This window comes from Lycorma delicatula, chromosome 9 (assembly GCF_047948215.1).
Source record: "Lycorma delicatula isolate Av1 chromosome 9, ASM4794821v1, whole genome shotgun sequence".
Taxonomy (NCBI): Eukaryota; Metazoa; Arthropoda; class Insecta; order Hemiptera; family Fulgoridae; genus Lycorma; species Lycorma delicatula.
In genome coordinates this window covers 31,556,707-31,567,782 of record NC_134463.1, presented here as the reverse complement: position 1 = coordinate 31,567,782, position 11,076 = coordinate 31,556,707, and the positions used below count along the sequence as shown (strand labels likewise).

The 11,076-nt window shown below is 30.0% G+C and overlaps 1 protein-coding gene across 1 annotated transcript in view; it reads left to right on the top strand.

The window, feature by feature from the left end:
- Window positions 1–459: 459 nt before the first annotated feature.
- Window positions 460–11,076, top strand: part of Usp1 (ubiquitin specific protease 1) — a 48,536-nt gene continuing 37,919 nt past the window's right edge. The window contains exon 1 of the mRNA XM_075375526.1: window positions 460–579. The gene's annotated coding sequence lies outside the window, so the exon portion shown is untranslated. The remainder of the gene's footprint in view (window positions 580–11,076) is intronic.

Genomic DNA, 11,076 nt, shown 5'->3' with positions numbered 1-11,076 from the left:
TTTGTAGTTATAGATGTTACAAAATAAAGATAAGTATTGCTAACATGTATGAACCCAAAAAATTAATGGTTACTAAAAATGATACTCGTGTAAATAAACATTATCTAAAAAAAAAAAAAAAAATAGCAATAGCATTCGCAAACGAAACCCTCGGCAGTTATAAAAAACAACTACTTAAACATAACGACTTTTAATATTTAAAATTAAACGCCCGTGCAAACAATGGCTGCCATAATTGCAATATAATGTATATAAAACGTCTTAAAACTGATAAAAAAAGTATTATTTCAAATACAAAATGCTAACCAAATAAAAATATTTCGGTTTATTTCCATATTAAGAATTCAAAAGTAATCCTTAACTGTTTATGGTAAATGGTATGTAGTTGTTTCCACATTAAAGGATTGTTTCCTGAAAAAGAAGTACATGTAATCTAGAAAGCAGTGACAAACAGGTTCTAATAAAATGGCTGATTAGACGGACGTTTGCCCGGTTAAAATTATTTAGCGTGCAGTTTTGTTTTATAAATTGAAGTATTTTCACGTATCGGATTTCCATGAATTCGTATACAGATATATTGTAAGTATTTTAAACTACGCTATTTATTGTGAATTAATGTTTATTGCTTTTTAAGGCTTAAAAAGGTCAAGTTTTGGCTACTCCCTGCGGCTAAACTTCAGCATTAGTCTTTAAGTCGGTTCATTAAAACATTTTGTAACCTAACTAATTTTATTTACCCTTCTACAACTTTTTTATCTCTTGATGAATTAGTAGTATTTTTTTGTGAAAGCTAACTTCTTTTTAGCCACTGTTATATAGTAAAGTATACTTATATCGAAGTCATAACCTTATGACATCCTAAAACTACATCGACGAAAAGTAATGTTTTATTGCTTGTTTTTTTAAATATTGACAACTTGTATTGTCGTTACCGACTTCTCTATCGCATCTTTTTATTAGCCATTTTAGTGTTAAATAAATTACTTTATAAACTAATTACTGAACCAATTTAATTTTTGGCATTGCATGTAACTAACTGTCTTATTGAAGGCCAACGAATTAGACAATGTTTGCTAATTTTTAAAGTAAAGATGATAAAATTTGAATTTTTAAAATAATTTGATTGAAATAATTATTTGATATTTATCGCGCGATTAAAAACTATTTAAGTTTTCCTAATGATTTTCAGGAAGCTGATGAAAAAATTGCTACTATTCGTTTGTTGTATTAATATACAAATACAATTTTTATAAAAATTAATACTGATTGTTTTGATTTTGTTATTAAACATTTATTTTTTTAATGTGCTTCATATTGATACGTAAGTGTAAGCAAATTTATTTAAAAAGAAATGTTAGTATTTGCATGCACAAAAGAGTTAATTTTTGTTTTCTACTTAATCAATATTTTGTTAATGAATCTTACTCTTAAATTTAATTTCTTACTCATAAGATTGTAAACTAGTACTGATTATTTTAGTAAATGTTAGCTCTGAACTTTTCATTTATTGCTCTTTTCATTAATTTGTTCTCTTCTCAGAAATTAAATTTTGTGTAACATTATTAAACAACAGGGAATAATAATATTAAAACAGTTAAATAATCTAAAAGTATTTTTGTTAAATCTGCTTTATAAGGGTTGAAGTTTTTAAAATTAAAAAGTAAATGGAATTTTTGAATTGTTGTAATATGAGTGTTTTCTGTATTACTTTATTTTGTTACTGTTTTTTGTAATATGAGAGTTTTTTTAAAATTTAATTTAATATCAATACTTGCTGCATGGTTGTCTGTTATTGATGGAATTTGCAGGATTAGATCTTGGCCCTGATTCAAACAATAGTATTTCAAAAATATTTCAGTGTACTGCCCCTTCTTGATAAGAAACAATTGTCATTTTTTTATATTGAATTGTTATTTTAGTTGAAATTAATAAGAAAATTTAACTTAAGATTGTTTTATTTGTCAATTAAAGAAACAGCAAATATAAGGGTTTTTACAAATTTATTTAATTTTTTTTTAGTGTTCTCAAATAAGCATCTATCCATTGTTATTCAGAAAATTGAAAGAAATTTTTGAAATTAAAAAGTAAATAACATTTTTCAACTATATTATATTATTACTATATATATATATATATTATTACTATATATATATATATATTATATTATATATATATATATATATATTATATTATATATATATATATATATATTATATTATTACTATTATATATTATTACTATATATATATTAGTGTTTTCTGTAACCATATTATTTTTTGTTACTGTACTTCATATAATGTGTGATTTTTTACTCTTCTCTTTCCGACAGTTTTTTATTTTATTTTTTTTTTTAATAGAATTTCCAGAGATTTAATTTAAATTACAGTTAGATATTATTGAAATTTATTAAATTTTCAAATATGTTTAAGTTGATTTTCTTTATAATTTTTTAAAATAAATTTTTCTATAAATTTATTTATTATATGTTTTGATATAAAACACTTTAATTTCATTCCCCCTCTTGATCAACTTCAAAAATGTCTCGATTTAAGTAGCATTAACCACTGTGACTCCGCAAAACAAAGAAAAGGGAAAGAAGAAATGACATTTAGTTAACATTTACAATTTTGTTTTTTTTTTCAGTTTACCATGCCTGCCTAATAAATCTAAATTAATCTTAATTTGATTTTGTTAAATAAGAAAAATCATCTCGATTCTTTTTCAAATTAAGGAAGCCATTCTAGACTTATATGCTACAAACAACATTTAGAGAAAGAGAGAGAGAGAGAGAGTGTGAGTGAGTATGTGTGTGTTTGCAAACATGCAAGATTGTCAGAATGTATAATCCATTTTTTATATTTGGTTAAAAATAAATCCCTGTCTTTTCCAATCAAAATATGCCTATGGTAGGCCAGTGGTGCAGCCCTAAATATCTACTGGTTTAATGTAATAATCAATGATTTTTTTTTTTAATTATCAGATTATATCTGTGCTCCTTGCATACAATTCATGTTTAACAGCGGTTTTGAAATCATCATTTTTTTTGAGAATACCTTTCATGATAAATGTGAAGACTCTCAGAACTCCGTTCTCTGATATTTTAGCTGTTAATATATGTAGAAAGATGAAATTATACTTCATTTAAATAAAAAACGTCCAAAAGATTCACACCAGTTAGGTGAACCACCTACTGTATTCAATGAAGTTATCTGTTCAAGTCAGTTTCTACAAGTTCTTGCACTACGCAAATGAAATTCTGGTAAAGTGAGTTTATTTTTTTTAGCCTTGTGAACAACCTTGATCAAAGCCCAGCCTGTTAAGAAGGTTTTCTGAGTGGCTTTCCTGAAGAATGTAAAAAGTAATTAGAATGTTGTATAAACTGTCATCATCCATTACTGATGGATAACCACTATGTTCAGCCAAATTTCCTGCTTCATAGAATCTAGATAAATTAAAAATAGCCAATTTATTTAGCACTACATTATAGGGAAAACTGGCCATAAAAATAAAACTTCTGGCTTTCAAATGACGAGCAATTAAATAATGTTGCACCAAAAATATAAGCTGGGATTGTGAAAAAGGTGTGCTTTTTTCTTTGCTGTGAAACTACCGACACAGATGGAGGGATGACAAGTCACGTGATTTATACATTTCAACTTTGTCTACAGTCTCAGCAAAATATTGTTTTGCCATTTGTAACAACAAACTTACAAATATTGGATCATCTGTTTCGGGTTGTATGACTTTATGGTACATTATACTGTTACAGTACACTTTCTAACAATGTAGTCATATTGTCTGATAGTTTTTAGATTATACTTGTATGTATTTTATTTTTGAGTTTGCATTAATCAGTTTTGCTGGCTCTCGATCAGTAATCATTAATCTTTTGATAAATTATTTCCTTATAAATGTAATACTTTTTACTTTATAAATGTAAAAAGCTACGGCTATTACAAATGTATTACTTCGCAAATTTTTAATTGGCTTTATCAATTTCTATAATGTTTTTAACCTTCAGTGAGTTACAAAGTTTTTTCTTACAAATTCTCATTTTTTTAATATAATCTAGCATTTTAAAGTTCCCTATGCTTTTTGTGATTATTAGCAATAAAAATATCAGGGATGTCCTTTCTCGTCTGCCAGGAAACTGATTGTTATTCTACATTTTAACTATCTGCTGTTGTTAATATAAAATTTTGTAGTTTGTTGTTTTTATTGCTTAATAGCTTCAATGTCAAGAAAGCTAATATCAATACAGGTTTTCATTTCTTGTTTTGTCACATGACTGGTATGAGACAGTTCTTGTTTTCTGCTGATTTATTACTTGCGTGCTTGCAATTTTTTTATTTCGCTATTAAAAAAAAACTGACAGTTCTCCTGATTTGTAGAGATGTTATGATAACAAATTGTTGCAATCTTTGCATTATGGATGACTGTATATGGACGCCATTAAAGGTGTGTGATTATGATAATTTTTGGTTATCAGTTTATGGTGTGATAAGAAGACAACAGTTTTGCACAAAATGTAATTGCTAAGACAATAGGAAAGACTGCAGTGAGAATATATACAGTTTCTATACAGTTTCTTACTACAATTGTCTTCTACTTGTAAGGAGTGATTTAATCTTGGTGTATTCATTTAGAAATGAACCACATAATAGTAATAATAATAATGTAAATTTATTTTTACAAGATTTAAAAAAAAATAAATATTAAAAATTTTAGTAATTTAAAATATTATTTAGTTACTTATAATACTCTTTACTAACATTTTTTTTTACCCTTGTCTTACATTCACTTGTGACAAAAGTAAAATTTTCTGCCAGGTTGGCTTCCAAATTTAAACAGTAAAAAACTAAAAATATGTGTAATAAATTTATAACTAACACAAAAACCGATTCATTGATATCTACAATTTAGAAATATAAAAATAATTAAATAAGTCATTTACTTTTTTTGGAGAGTCTCATTTTTTTTAGTTTTACTAGCTCGTAATGTTAATTATTAGTTAGAATGATTTTTAATCTCTCAAGTTAATTGCTATTCTGATGACAGTATGTATTTATTACTTTCTTGTATAAACTAAAGGAAGTATTGTGATCATGAAAAATTTCGGTTTTCAGATTTCAGGAAATATTTATTTTGACGATCCCAGAATCCATTTTGACTAGTTTTGGCATGATGTCTATATGTACGTAGGTACGTATCTCTTATAAATCCCCAAAAATTTGAATTTTGGATTTTTCCTTAACTACAGTAATAAGTCCTCATCGAGAGCTTTTCAACAATGTATCACACATTAGTGGTACTTATTTTCAATGGTTCCAAAGTGAAATATTTGGATCTTATAAAGAAGCTGGTTTGAATCAGACTTTATATCTTTTTTTCTTTTTTTTTTAATTTAAATATATTGATTTATTAATAATTATTAACTTCTGATTGTAAAAAAAGTTTTAAAATAAATAATAATTCAATAATAACTAATAATTTAGCAATTGTGTAACTGTCCACATTACTAAATAATTGAGGATCGTATCTCACTTTCAAATGAAATAAGTTTAATTGAAGTGCAGCAAAAAATGTGTATATGGATTTTAATAGGCATACAAGGAAGTCATGTGGTGTCAAATCAGATTTTTTTTTTTTTTTTAATGTACAATAATTTATCCATTATTAACAGTTAAAAATTAATAAAAAACCGTTTTATATTTAATGTAGTATTCAGAGTTGAAAAATATGGGAATCTTTTTTTTTTTAAGAAAATACAAAAATAACTAGCTATTCATACCATTCCTCTGAAGCAATATCTTATGGTGATTCCAGAGACTAAACAAAAAGTTAATTATTGATCTTACTCTGAAAAAACGTGGAATTTTAAATTATTCTTGTAATTGTTCTAGTTATGAAGTTAGTGATTTTTAAACTGCAATGTAAAAAATGCAAGAATTTCTAAAAAAAAATATTCCTGTGAATTTTAAAAAAATTTTCAGTATATAGAAGTTTTATGTGAATAAAAATTCCTTTTTTCATAATCCTTTTTCTTTCACCCTACTTATCCATTCTGTCTGATATAATAGTACCATTTAGTTGAGTTAACTGTTGCTATATCTATTAGTGTTACCTTCTAATAGTCAGTAGTGTTGTTCCTTTGTTGGGATTGTATATGACAAAAATTTGGAGACTCTCTTACCTGTCTTGTGATAGGGTTTGACTTTTAAGATTCAAGCAAAGCTAGACCTCTTACTCTGTGCATTCTGAAGAAGAATAAGTTAAATTTCATTGGGAGATTCTAGCTTTTAGGATTTGAGTAAAGTTTTAATGTGTTACATTGAAGTTAAAATGAATTGAAACAAGTTTTATTATTAGTTATTGCAGAAGTTAAAATGAATTGAAGTTTTCTTTTTTTTAAAGGATATTAAATGAAGATGCAATTTGGCTTATACGAAGGACAATATATACCTATTTATCCACTTCTGTTAGTATTTTACATACTTTTTAATAGTGTTGTTTTATTTTTTTACTGTTATGAATTTCATTTAAAATTTTTATTTTTACTTCCTTGTACTTAGTACAAGGAAGTATTATTGTAATCGCGAAAAATTTCGGTTTTCAGAACTCAACGGAAATATCAATTTTGACCATCCCTGAATCCATTTTGACTAGTTACGGCGTGACGTCTGTACGTACGTATCTCGCATAACTCAAAAACGATTAGCCGTAGAATGTTGAAATTTTAGATTTAAGACTTTTGTAAGATGTGCACCTCTCCGTTTTATTGCAATCGACTTGACCAAAAACGTCCAAAAAAACATTGGATTTTGGACTTTTTCTTAACTGCAGTAATAAGTCCTCGTTGAGAGCTTTTCAACGATGTATCATAAGTGGGCCTTATTTTTATTAGTTTCAGAGTTGTAGCCAAATAAAATTTGTATTAATGAAATATTTGGATCTTATAAGGGGAAAGCACATCGGCGAGAATCAGACTTTAATTCCTTCTTTTTTTTTTTTTAATTAAATATATTAAATAATTAGTCTCTGATTTAAAAAAATTACAATAAATAATAATTCAATAACAAAAAAAAAGTAATAAAAAATAGAAATATATATATAAAAAATATATGTAATTTATAGGCGTACAAGGAAGTAATGTGGTGTCCACATCAGTTTTTTTCTGTTACCCGAGAGGGAGGCTTTTACACTCCTCTTTGAGTTTGTCAAACTTGTTTTATTTTTATTTTAGTTATAGGAGTTGTTTTTTAAATATTATTTATTTTTAATTTTTTATGTTACAGTAGTTATTACTTTTTTAATATGTTAGCTGTGATAGTAGTTGTATGTTTTAAGTTTAATATTTTAGTTGTAAGTTTTTATTTTGTTTTTGTCAAAAAAAAGTATAACTATTATTCTTGCAGCACCCAACAAACATAAGAATATAATATATTTCTTGTGATCTGCAGTTCAAAATAGTGTTAGATGTGAGATATGCTAATTATTTAAATGCTACAGATTGTTCTTACCTCATTTTGCTATATGTTAGTATATAGTTTAGTTAGCCAAAGTGAAATGTTTGCATTTACTTTTGACCACTTCCAAAGGTTGCTTTTCATTTATGTACTGCTTACCTGCAATTGCTGTTGTATTGTGGTGTATTGATTTCATGTACGAGGGTAAATCAAATATAAACGTGATTTTTATTTTTTTTTTAAGTTTTATTTTACTACATAGTTTCCTACCTTAGAAATAAATTTCTCCCAGCGAGAAGGAAGGTTTTTATATCGCAGCATCGTAGAATGAAGGTGTTTGCGCCAGGAGCCAATTGCGCACGAATCCTTCCACGCCCTCGTCATTTCAAATCGTTGCCCTCCTAGAGCTTCTTTAAGCGGCCCAAACAAATGAAAATCGCAGTGCGATAGGTTCGGGCTGTAGGGAGGATGATCAAGAGTCCAGTGCATTTCTTCTAGTTATGAGACCGTTAGAGCTGCAATATGGAGCGTGGTGGCGTTGTCGTGGAGGAGGATGGCCTCTCGAAGCGATTGGTCTCATCTTTTGCGGCGATATGCAGCCCTCACCTCGTTCAACAGCTCGCAGTATTGATTGTGCGTCGCTCATGTAAAAAATCAGTGAGAAAAATGCCTCGCCGGTGGAAAAAACAGTTGAAAGAACTTTGCCAACTGACAGTCGTATCTTGGCTTTCACTGGGGCTGCCTCCGCTTTCCTTCACCACTCCGTACTGGCTTGTTTCGACTGGGGATAGTAGTGGTGGACCCACGTTTCGGAGGTGACGATCCGAATTAAAAGATGCATCACTTTCATTCGCAAACCTTGCTGTAAGCCTTTGACAGACCTCCAAACGTTTCAAGCTGTCAAAAGGCGAGGGACCGATTTGGCATAAACTTAACGGAACTGTTGATCGTTTGTGATGAACACTTGGTAGATCCCATAACATAACATATTCCGACCAGTTCTGCAATTTCGGATACTCTCACCCGTCGATCGTCTTCAAGAATGTCTCGAACTGCGCGAATTTTTTCGTCTGTAATGCTGGTCCGAGGATGGGGATTGTGTTTCTGATTTTCCTCTTGTTCTCGTCTTTCCTTCAACTGTTTGTGCCAGGCAAACCCACGAATCTTTGACAGTGTTTGGTCCCCGAGCTGTGTGCAGTTAATCTGCGGAAAATTTCCGTCGCTTGAACTCCTTCATGAGCAAGAAAATGTATAATTATGCGTTGCGCCTTGGAGGGGTGTACCAGTTGCTCCGACATCACTGACGAATTGTTTGGGAGTGTGGAATGGCCGGCTCAACCCCACCCAACCATTCTCGAAGCGCGGACCCTTAGACGCTCAGGAACAAAAATCCCGTTTATATTTGATTTACCCTCGTATGTTGGAATTTACACTGATGAAAGCATTTTTAAAAAATATTTTAATGCAATTTAAAATAGTATTCATATAGAAATAAAAAGAAAAAACCTGTCTTTCTGTTGCAGTTGATTTTTACTTTTATTGTTGCTGTTTTCTGGTATTTTTTTGTAATCATTGTAGTAATGAGTAAATATACAAAATTCATAAATATTTTTGTTATTTTTTTTATCATCTGCTTAGAACATAAAGATGCCAAAGGCGCCATTTACACTTATTATAATAATTTTTGCGGAAAATTGTGTTATATTTGTAAAAATTACAAAAAAACGTGTTTCTGAGGAAGTTAAAAAAAATAACTGGTATTCATTTCATTCCTGAAAGATTCTTAAATGGTATACCTCAAGAAAATGTATTGTGCCATAGTTTTGGCAAGTTTTTTTTTAACTTCAAAGGCTCTCACTAGAACCTGATCCGTATCCGTAGGGGATGACACTGTCCAACCACCCCCTCCATACCTAGCCCTGATGGGCTGTATGACCAAAGTCATCTTTTAAACCTCAGCATATGACATATCTCACTCATCTTGGCCCAGGATGCCACTGATTTGAATGCCTCAAGTGACATTTCCATTGGTGTAACTATTACTAAAAATAACAAAACATATCTCTAAACATCTCTAGTCCCAAGCAAGACAGAAAACTAATAGTCGTCGAAGGAACTGAATCACCTACCTACCCGAAAAGTAAAACGAGTTCTCATGTGACACAAATGCGGAAAAACACTAAAACAAAAACATGAAAATAAAACTAATAACAAAACAACCAAAGTGATATAACACTAACAAAATAAAAACAACACAAACAAGTCATCATAGCAATACGAAGTACGCAGGAACAAGACCAAGCAGCACCCTAGATTCCTTCTGCAATCCATTCCCCAGCTAAATAGTGCAGAAATTCTGCATCTACTAACCATTCAGCGTAGTCCTTCCAGTTTTGACTGATGTCAAGTGTTACTATGAGGGTATCTAGTCGACAAATTACTGCGGTGTGCTCCAGATCGTATTTGGTGCACTCGAACAACACATGGAAGGCATTGTTCTTTGCACTCTATATCGCAGGCACAGACCCGAATCCACCGGGCTGAACCCAGCCAGTCTATCCCTGAAGGCTCTGGAAAGAAACTGAGTTATGTACTTGTTAGGGGAAACACATGAGTTGCCCTGCAAACATCTAATGTCTGAGAAGAAATCCTGCGTATATTGCCCACAATAGTCTCATCCTACCTAACCTCCCATATATCATAACCATGTTGCTCGATATCCCAAATCTTTTTGGAAGTCAACTCGCCCAACTTCCTAGCAACATACTGTTCCTATCTCTCAAGAGTTAGAACATCAACCGAGTAGGCATTACCCTACAGTGACCCAATTTATTCCCAGATAGTTCATAAATTGCCAATCACAATTAGTCCTTGGCATCACACAGCTATATAATTACAGATTTGATTACAGGAAAATCCGTCATTTTATTGTACAGTTACACAATAAAGGTACCTCAGGCGACCAGACTATTACACTGCATTTTTCTACATTTTGTAAAAAAAATTTTTTTTTTATTTTAATTGTTTTTCGAGTATGTTGGTGGGTTAAAATTAGGTGCACAATTTTGCTTCGTTTAGATACATGTGGTTGGCATATATTTTCAGTACAGGCCTGTTTCATTTACCCTGAATGCCAAATAAACTGAGTATTCACCTTCTTATATCACTTTAGCTAAGTGCTATCTGTTTTATCTGCATAAGAGTGTCTAGTCAAGGGATGCTCAGTGGATCCTATGAATAGGGATAGCCTATACTGTTGCTGTGTGTGTGTGTGTGTGTATATATATATATATATATATATATATATATATATATATATATATATATATATATATATATATGTATGTGTGTGTGTGTGTATAGCAACATTGGTTTTGTATACTAAATTTATACAAACATACACATACTCATTAAGAATTAACATTCACATTCATTTATGCTGTATTAACCATAGAGGTGTAAGATATGTTTTTATGTAACTTCTTATATATACATTGTTGTCTCTAGATCTTGCAAAAATACTCCTGATAAACAACAGGAATGTAAACAACCAACATGATCTTGATTGATGGTGATGTAACTTATTCGTGAGTTTTTCCCCCACCTCTAT